Consider the following 13,567-nt stretch of genomic DNA (forward strand, 5'->3'; position numbering starts at 1 on the left):
GTCTAGTAGTTAAATCTCAACCCCAAAAATGCGTGGCAGCAGCCACAAACAGTACTCAGGTCGCCTTACATGTTTACTTACGCCTCCATCTCTGTGGGATTCGATCCCTACTTCCATGTACTAATCCTTTTTAGCATAGCGGGTTGAGGCTTTTGAAAAGCAAGGGGTAAGATTGTGCGCACCAAAGACCAAGGTTTTGAGGGTTCCTTGAATTCCTCTGGATCTGAGAAGTCTGATTTTATTTTGCCCTACACGTCACTCTCCTACTCACTCTCTTTTCACAAACCCAACAAATGCTATAGCGCTCACCCCAAAATTCAACTTATTTCACCATTTTTCATATTTTGTTTTTTCAATTGTCGATTTAGAAAATAAATAACATAGATTAAAATACCAATACAATAGAAGAATAAAGATATTTAAATACGAACAATGTAAGAATTGAAAAAAGAAAATAGTCTTGCTGGAAAGCCTGCGATAGCATCACGGAACCTGCCGCTTGCGCTCCACCGTTTTCCCACAAGCAATATAGCCCCAAAAACCGCATCACGCGGCTGGCCGATTTTGAGACTCTATTATGGATACTCTCAACTTAAAACTGAGCAATCACACTCTAAAAACATCTAATATTCAAACATTAATTATTCGAAATCTAGTATGCATATGCACGTTTTTAACAAATACTTCATATGTCCCTAAATAAATAAACTCTTTCCTTTTTGAACTGTTCCCTAAAAATAGAAATTTTCTATTTAAGGAAATTTCTTTCTCTAATGAGGTGAGATCCATTTTCGGCTAACACACTTCTCTTTCTATCTCTCTCTTACTTACTAATTTTTTATTAAAACCCGTGCCATTTCAAAAGTTCCTATTTTTAGGAGACGGAGAGAGTAATATACTACTAGTGTATTCTCATTAACTTAATAATTTATTATTATTTAAATATTCTGTGTAAAAGTTCTCTATTCTAAACTTGCGAATTAATGTGTTTAGCTAATAATTTTTTGATAAATGTAATTATATATAAAATGAATTGCATCTGCAATATGATAATTTTCTCATTTTTTTATCATAATTTAAATTTTGTTGACATATTAATTAATTAATTACTTAATTAATTAATAGTATTAAATATATTTTGCAACATATTAATATAATTTAAGAAACTTCAAAGTAAGAAAAAAAAATTTAATTGGAAGAAGACTTTTAATTTAGTCGTTGAATTTTTAATTTTTTTTTAAATAAATTCTGAAAAATTGAAAAAAAGTAAAAAATTATTAAAATTTTCCTACTTCCCCAAATATTACCAGTTTTATCAATTTTTTTTATCATCAACTTATCATAAAATAATCAATAAATACCCATTCATGACATTATTGTTTTTCACACCAAAAATAATTCCTAATACGAATGGAATAATTGGTTGAACAAGGATAATACGAATAGAATAATTGGTCGAACAATCATTTTCACAACTTTTCCTCACTCATTTTTCTCTCAAAATATCAATTCTTAATTGTGCAAATATGTTCGGCCAAGGATAATACGAATGGAATAATTGGTTTAACAATCTCAACATCGACAATGTATCATCGTCAAATAACCCAACGTTCGTCGACGCCCGTCTACCAAAGGCCTGCCCTCCATCTGAGAAGTGGTCTGCCGATCCTCCATGTCGCACTTGCTGCACGGTTCCTACTGGTCTATGCAATGTTATCCCAAATTAGGGAGAAAGAAAATTCGGAGGTCGGTGGCCAATATGATTGTCGGGAACCAATAAACTTGGAATGCTTTTTGGGCGAGGGTTACAGAAAACTACAACAATGCGCACCCGAGAGGAACGTCCCTCGTAGTCTGAAGGTGCTCCATAGTCTGAAAAACTGCGTTGCCAAATCAAAATGAATGCCAACAACATTTTGAGGGCGGCTATGATGCGGGAGGACCTTCAAGTATGTCAATACTTGGAATAGTGTTCGATATCGATAAGTGCGCGGGTGGCACCTAGTCCAACACAGGCTCAAGTTCAATAAAGGCGAAGCACATGACGGGTAGCCAAGTACTTGTTAAGTGGCGGCTGTTGTGGTGGTCGATCCGAGCCCGGCGATGAGGAGGTCGCAAGCTAGTTTGTGGGAGCCAATGCAGGGGCCTCGAGCTCTGGTGCGAGTTTGCGACATAGTGTGATTGGGGCGAAGACGACAAAAGCAGCTAGAGCTAGAGGCAAGGGACAAGGCGAACCAAACCAAGCACCCAACACCGCCCCATCTAAGGGCCGGGATAAACTTTAATGTCCTTGTTGTTCAACGACTGACGTCGCCCGTATGACGTCGTCCCAATTAAGAAAACATTACCAATGAATTCACCTTCTCATCTATACTACTAAAAGGGAGAGTTGGATGGAAAGTCAATATTGTCTTTTTTGGAGGGAAAATGTGAAGCTAGTTTGTTTACCCTTTTGGTCATTTTGAGAATGACAACCATTGGATAGAAAATTGGTCCAATTAAATGATAGCTTCCGTATCAAGATTTGGAACAATTATAAAGGAATATTGAATCTGCAAAATGAAAAATAGAGAGAGAAGGGTGAGAAGAAGAAAGAGGAAGGAGAAAGACTGAAAGAGTGCATCGAGGTGGCTGTGCAGATCCCCAATCATCGCCGGAGCGGCGGCGGACGGCAGCAGCGGCTGTGGCGTGATAATGATAGAGAAAGGTGAGAAGGAGAAAGAGAGAATTGCGGCGACGCAGCACAACCGGGACAACACAGTGGTGCGCTGGGTGAGACAGCGAGAGAGATGCCGGAGATGCGGAGTAGGAGGCGGCGATGCAGCTTTGCAGGAGGGGTGACGACGGGCGTGAAGCACGCGGACTAACAAGCGAGGCACGGCGGAAGGAGCGGCGGGGCGGGCGGTGGTCGTGGCGGCGCTGATTTGGGAGAGAAAAATGGCGGCTAGCGAGGGAGGGAGTAGTAAATTCTTCATTTAGAGTTTATATTTTCTACATATTTATTATATTTTGTATTCATTATTTGAAATTCTTATGTCCTGTGCTATGCATAACACATGTGTTAATACTAGTGGCTCAAATGGGATTCCCGCTGAATACGACCTGCTATTTGCGCCGCAATCGCAAACTCCACAACGATTGAAAGTCGCGCCTCTTTTAATTTGTAGGATTTAATTATGTATATTTCAATTAATTTTTTTTTAATTATGCAATATTTAATTTTTAAGATTTTAATTTTAATTTTCAGTTTTTTAATTAAGTATTTTTGATGAAATATTTTTTTGGTTGCATTTTTAAACTGAAAAAATTAAATTGTGTGTCCCATTAATAGTTAACAGAAGAGATGGTTAAGTGCATCTAAGAAAAATTGGAGTAAAAGGTACTCCCTCCGTTCTATAGTAATAGAGACGTTTCTTTTCGGAACGGAGATTAAGAAAAATTTTATTAGGTGAGTTAAGTAAAGGGAGAATAAAGTGGAAAATGAAAAAGGTAGAGAGATGAAGAGAGAAAAAAGTAAGAGAGAGTAAAGTAGGTATGCAAAAATGTATTGACTTTTACTTAAAAGGGAAATGACTCTATTACTAAGGAACGTACCAAAATGGTAAAATGACTTTATTACTCCTACTATGGAACGGAGAGAGTAGTATAGATCCCTGAATAGCATAGTTAAGTGATGCATAAAAGACATGATTGTTGGTGACCTCAATGTCATCAAAAGATTTTTTACACCTTTTAAGATATTTTTTATTTTTTCTCACCTTTTTTATTCAAGGATATTTTTCTGACAATTTATCTTTATTCTTTTTAGGGGTACTTAAACGGTTCCCAGGTTCTCGGTTAACCAGAATCGGAACCAGAACCGGCCAGTTAATTGAGGAATCGGAAACTAGAAAACCGGTTCCGGTACCAGTTCCAACTTTTTATATAAAACCGGTTCCAGTTGAACCGAAACCGACCTATTCTTAACCGGGAAGCGGATTACAATTCAATTTTATTTTTTTTATAATTTAATTTACTAATAAATCTAACTTAATTGAATAAATATTGAATTGTAATACATTAATCTGAAACATTGAGTGCTTTTAAGATTTAAAAAGTGTTAAATTTGCGAGCTCTGTTTTCTGAAGTATTTAAAATGTTTAAACCGTGATGCTTTGAATCTACAATTATTTCCCCAATCCAATTTTTATGAACTAACTACTATGAGTAGAACATCATAAGTTTGGTTTTAATTTCCTAAATAACTAGCTAAAATAAACTAGTCTGACCTACTATACTAGGCATCACTCTTACTCATATATGAATATTATTGTATTGCTGGTTTGTATTTTTTGTGTATTTATTTAAATTTTTAGATGTTATTTGTTATGTTTCCAGATGTTGGATTATTATTTTATTAGTATTGAATCATTTAAAATTATAAATATATTTGAATTAAAATTACACATCGGTTCTGGTTCCGGTCTAGTTTCGGTTCTAGGATTTATAAAAAATTGAAATCGGTTAGCCAGTCAACAGGTACGATTAGAACCGGAACATGCCGAATATCAGGCCTAATTAAGTGTATGGAATATTCATCTTAAATCGAAGACCACAAAGTACAAATGTTACTTTCTTTCATTTTTGTGTTTTCATTTTTATCCTTGTGTTCCCTATTATTTCTCTATTTTTATGTTTGGTCTTTATATTATTATTAATATTTTCATGTCTAACTATTAACTATTTTTATATCTCTGATAGAATAAAGGACAATTTTGGTACTAAACATATGACCAAAATACAAAGTTAGTCCAAAACATTCACTTTTTAAAAATCGGGTTCGTAACAAATAAAATCGTTGTCGATCCGGTCCCTTTTTACGGTTTCGTCAATTTCTGACAGTCAACCATGGATTATCGATTTTTTGAGCGATTAGGCTTAATCTGGGATTATTAATCACCTAATTACTTTCTAATTAAATTGTTTTCTAATTATTTTTCCATTCCTAACAAAATCAAAATAATAGGCGCAACTTTTAATTGTTAAATGTTCAGGACCTATTTGATCTTGTTTATGAATATGGTGGACTAGTTTGATGTTTATTATGTTGTACTAGTTTGATGTTTAGAATATTTTTTCCTTCTTCTCCGATGAAGTCCCATAATGTAGCAAAATCAAACGCAAAAATTCTGTTTCAAAATCCAGATTCAAAACATACATATGCATTTCAACATACATTGTCCAACATTTAAAATTGAAAATTCAGAAATTTCAACAAAAATTAGGAATTTCACTCAAATCCAACAAATTACTTGAATATACAAACAAGTGTTACAACAACAACAATCATAGACAAGACCACACAACATTCATTATTTTTTCAACATTATGCTATATTTCTGATAATTCAAGGCTAAACAATCAAAATCGGAACCGGCCACTAAGGTTGACGAATTGACGGCTTCGTCTTCGTCGATGGGCTCGCACCACTTAAAGAAAAAACATTCCTTTCTCTCACATGCAAACTAAAGCTTCCCCTTATCGGTTTTGCATGGTTGGTGACAATACAAAGCGATGCCACCATCTTGCAATTCCAGAAAGCGAAGCTAAATCGGAGGTCTCAGACGGCGCCAGCGTCGCCGAAACCCCTGCTCTACCTCGACTCGGCCATATCCGACGGGTTTTGTGGTTGTTGCCGTTAGAGTTTGTATACTAGAAATCACCTTTCGAGTGATTGAATACTGTTAAAACTCTTATTTTATTTTCCAAAGGAATAAACAGATTATGTTTGTCATAATGTTGTTATGTTTTACATTTAATGGATGTTTATTACATGTATAAATGTATAAGTAACTTAACAAAGTCTAAGTCTTTGTTTTAGTAGACCGGTTGTGGGTGTCGTTCACTTTAAGGTAACACGGTCAGTTCTAAACAAAGAAAAAGAAGAATTTCACAACCTAGATAGGCTTAGACTACCTATCGTGAAAGGTTGCAATGTCAGTCCGATTATTTCTAAGCCTTACTGAAATAAGATGACATTGGTGTGGTATAGCACTGAATAGATCTAACAGCGAGACAGTCTTTATGCTATCTACAGAAAGACGAGGTCATGTAAATTGTTGTTTCTTAATCAATGTACGTTAGCATTGAGCATACGGTATTGATTATGCACTACTTTGACTTACCAAATGGTGTGGGTTTTTCGCAACCCAATAAGCCTGGTATATTGGGTAGTGGTGATTAATATCTAGCGGTGCTAGGATTGCTATTATGTTGAATCGTGCGCGAGGTGAGTCTCGTTTGATAACATCCTCAAGAGAAGCTTGAAATAAGGTTTTATTATTCGGAACCTAGCTAGTTGGAGTTTAATTACTCTATGAATAATAAATAAGATTTTCTTGCTGAGTCCTCTCTTGGAATAAATAAGATATTAATTAATTAAGTCCATAGCAGACAATAATTAATTAATGGATGTTTCTATCTTAAGCGCGGGAAATAAATATCAAGTAATGGAAACCCGAAGTACTTATAATTTCGGATTTGGATGGGGAATGTGCAATATTACTTCTGTAGTGGCTGCTCGTAATATTCCAATTATAAGCTTATATTAAATTGGGTTTAATTTAATTAGTAAAAAGCTAATTGGAGGAGCCCATATCCAAAGCCTTCCATAGATCCCTGTCTGGGCCCAATATGTGACTTATTATAAATAGGAGAATAAAGGAGACAGAAAATATACTTATTATTTTCTCAAAATTTTCGGCCCCCTCTCTCTCTAGAAAGGGGCGATTTTTCTTCTCCTCCGAGGGAAATGATTTCTGTCTTCTTTATTTAAGTCCTAGTACACTGGTGAGATCAGCCCACCCTGATATCAGTTTACAGTCCGGGAACCAGACAGAAGATCCGTGGTTTTGTACTAAAAATCTTCACGTGGAGAAGGCGCTAGCTATCTTCGATTCTTTGGAGAATCATCAAGGTATAATGGCTAAACCGTAGAAAAGCATGTTTTAGGTTTCAATTAATTTAAAGCATGTTTTATTTGAGTTATGAGCATGATACATGTGATAATTACGCGAATAGAATTTGTCTAAATAATCTACTAAATAGATCAGAATTATTATGTAATTGATTTATGTGAGTGCTTCGGCTGCCAACCCCCTTCAATTGGTATCAGAGCCAGTCTTTGGCTCTGATTATTTAGATTTAAATTTCGCGAAATTCATGTATGCATGCGTTTTTGTTTTCGAAGCATGTTCTTGTTTTTAGTTGTTATTTTTTATGCATGATGAACTCAAGAACAATCGAAACAAAGAACTCAAATATTTGGAACGCACGAGACGTGCGATTCGTCGGCGCTTGCGCCGAGACGAATCGCGCTACATGCGATCGATGAAGGGTTGTCGAGCGAGTGGTCGCGACGGATGGCGATCGACCGGCGACGCACAGACGAGGGTGGACTCGTGCGCGCCGCCGGTGTGACCACCGGTACCGGCGATCTCCGAGCAATCACGCCGAACGAGTGGGAGTATCGAAGCGATCACGCGGTGGCGTGAATACGAGCATGGGCTCGTCCACGCCGCCGGCGAGACCGTGGTTTCGGCTTCTCTCCGGAACATGCGTCGGTCGACGGCGGTGGAACGAGACGGAGCTCGCTGCTCGTCCGAGAGCAGCGGCTGTCTTCTCCGCCGCATGAAACCCTAACCCTAGTCGGATTCCGGGATGTGCGACGCCGAGCCTAGAGCTTCGCCGCCATGAGCGGTCGTTGCTGGCTTAGGGCGCATCGTCGTCGGTGTAAGTAAGACGCCGGAGCAGCGCGGCGGACGGCCGCGCGATCGGCGACGTCGACCGAGGGAGTTTCGCTGCGCTTCAAGCGCCGGAGAGGGAGAAAGAAAGCAGCCGCGATGTTGATCGCGGGATTCCGGCGGAGCTGGACGGCCGTCGTTCCGGCGAGTCCTACGCCAGAAATTTCGTCGTCGTTGATCGTGCGAACCTCGATCACGAGATAACGATGAAATATTATTTTAATGATTATTTGATTCCATAATTAAAAGATATCATTAAAACATTATTATTTAATGGAAATAAAATATTTAGGGAAGATTTCCCTAGATTTTAGGAATATTTAGATTATTGACTATATCTATGGAAATAAATATATTTATTTCATTCCTAGATGATATGGACAAGAATAATTTAATAGTTTCCTAATTATATTATATATCTAGAATCCTAATAAGGATAAGATATGTAGGATCTCATTAAATAATAAAATATATTATTCTCTTCCCAATCTTAATAAGGAATTAATTTAAGTTTATTTATTCATGTCAGTCAAAGATATAAATAATTAATTATTTTAGATAAATCTTATAGAAGACATGAATATGGATTAAACTTTAGTAATTAATATATTATCCTTTAATAAGATGTTTAAAAGATTATAAAAGATTTAATTATCCAGTCAATTAAATACCAACAGAATTTAATTAAGCCTTTAATCTGCACTAAGGCTAAGGATAATTAATGAAAAACCATAACTTAAATATCTAAGCGATAATTACGAACTAAGTTTGTATATGGTCTCCATCGATTGGTCCACAACTTATGAAGCTAATTTCTGAATCTTATCGCCACCCATGCTGTGGGGACAATAATCCTAAGAAATAGCGAGTTCATATAGGTGGACTTCTCATATGTAAATAGTATGGACTAGAAAGTAGTTTCCAATATTATCGCCACCCATGCTGTGGGGACAATAATCCTAAGAAATTACAAGTTTCAGAAGTCCAAACAGAATTTACGAGATAGCTTGGTCTTGTTATCAACGCATGAGCATTGTTATGGGAGTGTGTTGTAGAAACGAGATTCTGTAATGCTAAATCTGATGGTCGTGCTTAGGCAACATTTGGCGGCCATGCCGTGCTGCGGTCTCTGGACTATTCGTCGGTGTTGTGACCAGTAAAAATGTTAAAATTTTAATGCGTATTGACCTCTGCTTGAGGGTACAAAATTTTAATTTTACAGTTGTGAGAATTTGAAAAGTTTTATGGTTAATCTCCTCAATTTCATCACATAAGTTTATGACAAATAGTAAATATTCTGTTTTGCAGTGCAAACTAAATCGTCAACATGTCACTCAATCCTCTTTCTGCAATTCTTAAAGAAAACAAACTCGAGGGCCAAAATTACATAGAATGGAAACAAAATTTGGACATCGTTCTCACGGCTGATGAGTACAAGTTTGTGCTCACTACTCCACGGCCCCCAGTGCCGGCGGCTAACGCCGTACAGGCAGTGAGAGATGCGCATAGACGGTGGCATAAGGCGAATGAGATGGCTAAGTGTTATATGTTGGCCTCCATGTCAACAGTGCTTAGACATCAGCATGCCGCCATGGCTACTGCCGCCGATATTATGCAAAATCTCACAAATCTCTTTGGTACTCAGAATCGAACGGCTAAGTCTCAAGCCTTTCGGAGTATCATGTGCAAGACTATGAAGGAAGGCTCGTCTGTGCGGGACCATGTCCTCGAGATGATGAGCCACCTCAATCAAATTGAGGTTTTGGGAGGTGTCATTGATGCCGAGTCCCAAGTTACTATCATCCTTCAGAGTCTGCCCCCTAGCTTTCAGCAGTTCAAGCTCAATTTTGAGATGAACAAGAGAAATTACACCTTGGTTGAGTTGTTGACTGAACTTCAGTCGGCAGAAGATCTCATGAACCAAGCTAAGGCTGCGATGGTCAGTTCGTCACATCGTTCCTCTGGCCCTAGGCCTGGCGCAGGAAAGAAGAAAGTGACGAACCAGGTCGCACCTAAGGAAGCTAAGGGAAAGAGAAAGAGGAGGTCGGGAAAGAAACAAACCGGAAAGTGTTTCAAGTGTGGATAGAAGGGGCATTGGAAGCCAGACTTCCCTAAAAAGGGCAAGGCTACAGGTATGCACCAAGCTCTAGTTGTCGAGGTCATGTTTGGCTTCGACTTCATCTCATACTTGGGTTATAGACACTGGAGCTACTGATCATATTTGTTTTGATCCTGACTTAATGCAGGTGACAAGACGGCTATATGATGGAGAGATCGAAGTCCAGCTGGGCGACGCTACTAAAGTGGCGACCGTTGCAATGGGAGACGTTTATTTGCGTTTTAGTAGTGATAGATTTTTGGTTATGAAGAATGTTTTGTTGATACCTTCTTTTAGAAGAAATTTAATTTCAGTTTCTAAATTGGTTTTTGATGGATATTCGATTTCTTTTAATGACAGTTGTGTTATTAAGAAAGATGGTTCTTATATCTATCGTGGTATCATGGAAAACAATCTGTACACAATCATATCTACACAATTTAATAATCGCAAATTAGAACTCAATAATGCATCGAAAATTTCAAAGAAAAGAAAGGAACCTTCAAGTTCAATGAACGAAACGTACTTATGGCACCTTAGACTTGGTCATGCCAACCAAAGGAGGATTCAAACTCTCGTGGATCAAGACCTTCTTAAAGGACTAGATACTGAATCATTTTCCACGTGTGAATCCTGCTTGGAAGGCAAGATGACTAAGAGACCTTTTAGGATGAAAGGTAATAGGGCCAAGGAAGTACTAGAACTCGTTCATACTGATGTGTGTGGACCAATGTCAACCGAGGCAAGAGGCGGCTTTCGCTATTTCATCACTTTTATTGATGATTACTCGAAAGTTGGATATGTTTATTTGATGCGCTTTAAGTCTGAAGCTTTTGTCAAGTTCAACGAGTTTAAGGCTTATGCTGAGACGCATCATTGAAAAAACGTATCAAAAGCCTGCGATCTGATCGCGGAGGCGAATACCTCAGTGCCGAGTTTTTGGACTACTTATCGGTAGAGGGAATTGAATCCCAACTGACTGCATGCCGGGCACACCCCAGCATAATGGCGTAGCTGAAAGAAGGAACATGACCTTGTTAAACATGGTCCGATCGATGATGAGTTATGCACGACTGCCTATTTCGTTTTGGGGACATGCCTTGCTTTTCGCGAGCCATATTTTAGACAATTTACCGTCAAAATCTGTTCCTGCCACTCCATATGAGTTGTGGAATGGGCGCAAGCCCAATTTTGAGCATCTCAAGATATGGGGGTGTCCAGCTCATGTTTTGGAAAAGGATCCAACTGAGTTGGACTTAAGGACAAAGGTATGTTTGTTTATAGGATACCCCAAAGGATCGAAAGCTTATGAATTCTATAGTCTCCGAGACAAGAAAGTCATTGTGAGTACACACGCGACATTCTTAGAGGAAGACTTTGTTATGAATCATAAACCCAGCAGTGAGGTGGCTCTTGAAGAGCTCACTTCAGTCACAAGTTCCATTAACCAAGAACAAGTACCAATAGTACAACCAATTCCCGAACCTTCAACTTCTACACCTAATGTTGTAGTGCCGCGCCGCAGTGGGAGGGTCTCTCATGAGCCCGAAAGGTACATTGGTTTGGGAGAATCTATGGATCACTCTTCGGACAACAATGTACTAGATCCCTGAAATTTTGCAGAGGCGCGGACGGATGTCGATCATTGCCAATGGGTAAGTGTAATGGATTCGGAACTACAATCTATGATAGACAAAGACGTCTACGATTTATCTGTCCTACCCGAAGGCTGTACTGCCATTGGAGTAAGTGGATATACAAACGTAAACGTGGACCCGATGGACGAGTTAAAGTCTTTAAAGCAAGACTAGTGGCTAAGGGGCATACCCAAAAGGAAGGTGTCGATTACGACAAGACCTTCTCCCCGGTGGTCATGCTCAAATCGATCTGGATACTATTGTCGATAGCAACTTACATGGATTGGGATGTGTGGCAGATGGACGTTAAGACTGCGTTCTTGAACGGTAGTCTTGAGGAGACCATCTACATGGAACAACCCGAGGGTTATGCCGTCAAGGGCAAAGAGCACATGGTTTGGAAGCTTAAGAAGGTCATTTATGGTCTCAAGCAAGCATCTAGATCATGGAATCAGTGTTTCGATCAGACTGTTCATAAGTTTGGATTCAAAAAATGCCCTAACAAAAGCTGCGTGTACAAGAAGGTTGAGAAGGAGAATGTGGTGTTCTTAGTTTTATATGTAGATGACATTCTTCTAATTGGAAACAATAAAAAGATGTTGTCATCAGTATGAAAGTGAAATAAATTGGTTGAATGTAAGATCTACTTATCATTTATAAGGAAAATGAAATAAGACTCTTAATAGGGACATATAGAAATGATAAAAAATACTACATCCGTTCACCAAAATTTGTCTCATTTTTCCATTTCTGTCCGTCCCCCAAAATTTGCCTCATTTCACTTTTACCATTTTTGGTAGTGAACCTCATATTCCACTAACTCATTCCTACTCACATTTTATTATAAAATTAATAGGACCCACAATCCACTAACTTTTTCTAACTCACTTTTCATTACATTTCTTAAAACTCGTGCCGGATTAAAATGAGACAAATTTTGGTGGACGGAGGTAGTACGACTTTAGGGGACTGAGGAGTAAAACTTACTGACATATATTTTGTGTTGGATGTATAGCTTCATTTCCATTTATAATCACAATCCATAAAAATATGTAAATGCTCCTACCAAGTCAACTCGAGAAGAATTTAACAAAAAGCTAAATTCTACATTATGTATATTGGTAGGTACAATACATTAAATATGCAAAGAAATATAGTAGAAAAGAAGAGAACGAACACCTAAGCAAATAAAGCAATACAGTAGAAAACATAATCAACTAAAGAGAAAAAAATATCAGTAACAATGGTGGTGGTGGTGGTGGTGGTTGTGTCTGTGGTCATCAAAACCGAAGCACTGCAACAAAGGATAGCCGGCGACAAACACGCACTGTCCGATCATTCTGAACACCGACGAAACAAGAATGCAAGGGCAACAACAACAAGCCAACAATGGATCATCATATGGCCCTCCGCTGTGGTGGTGCTGATGGTGGTGATGATGCCCCATTTCTTCTTCAAATCAACTAATCGATCATCACAAACAATAGCAATTAGCTCAATTTCTTATCACTAAAACATGATTGGGAGGATAGATAAGTACCTAGCCCAGATAAATGGAAGTGGAGCTTTTTTCCTTGGAGATCTAAATCAAGTAAATGGACAGCCAAAAAATTATTTTAAAGATATTTCGAGGCGTGTGATAGGCGCGTCATGCTCGTGGCCCCCTCATTATTCATCAGGTTAAGTAATCCCTCTGTCTCAAGGAAGATGACCCATTTCTTGGGTGGCACGAGATTTTATACAGTTATATTTTGTGTGGTAAGAGAGAGAGAATAAAGTAGAGATAAAGGTGTTTCCATTTTAAGTAATGGGTCATCTTGATTGGGACAAATTAAAAAGAAAAGTAGGTCATCTTCAATGGGACGGAGGGAGTAACATGTATGAATTTTTTAGAGACAACCAATCTATTTTAATTTGCAAAGTGGGCATCTTTATTAAATTAAGGTTGCCTTTTATTTGATAAAAGGATTTTCTCCTTCGATTATATTTATTTTGTTCTTTTATATAATAATCTAGATCCAGAATGAAATTTTATGGGTGCCAAGTTGCAA

The 13,567-nt window shown here is 38.1% G+C and overlaps 1 long non-coding RNA gene across 1 annotated transcript; it reads right to left on the minus strand.

Moving 5' to 3' along the window:
• Positions 1–12,601: 12,601 nt before the first annotated feature.
• Positions 12,602–13,096, minus strand: LOC125191314. The gene is made up of 2 exons (XR_007171083.1): positions 13,057–13,096; positions 12,602–12,979 (listed from the first exon to the last, which is right to left on the minus strand). It is a non-coding gene; the product is annotated as an uncharacterized LOC125191314 (long non-coding RNA).
• Between the last annotated feature and the right edge of the window lie 471 nt (positions 13,097–13,567).

The sequence above is a fragment of the Salvia hispanica genome, chromosome 5 (assembly GCF_023119035.1).
Source record: "Salvia hispanica cultivar TCC Black 2014 chromosome 5, UniMelb_Shisp_WGS_1.0, whole genome shotgun sequence".
NCBI lineage: Eukaryota > Viridiplantae > Streptophyta > Magnoliopsida > Lamiales > Lamiaceae > Salvia > Salvia hispanica.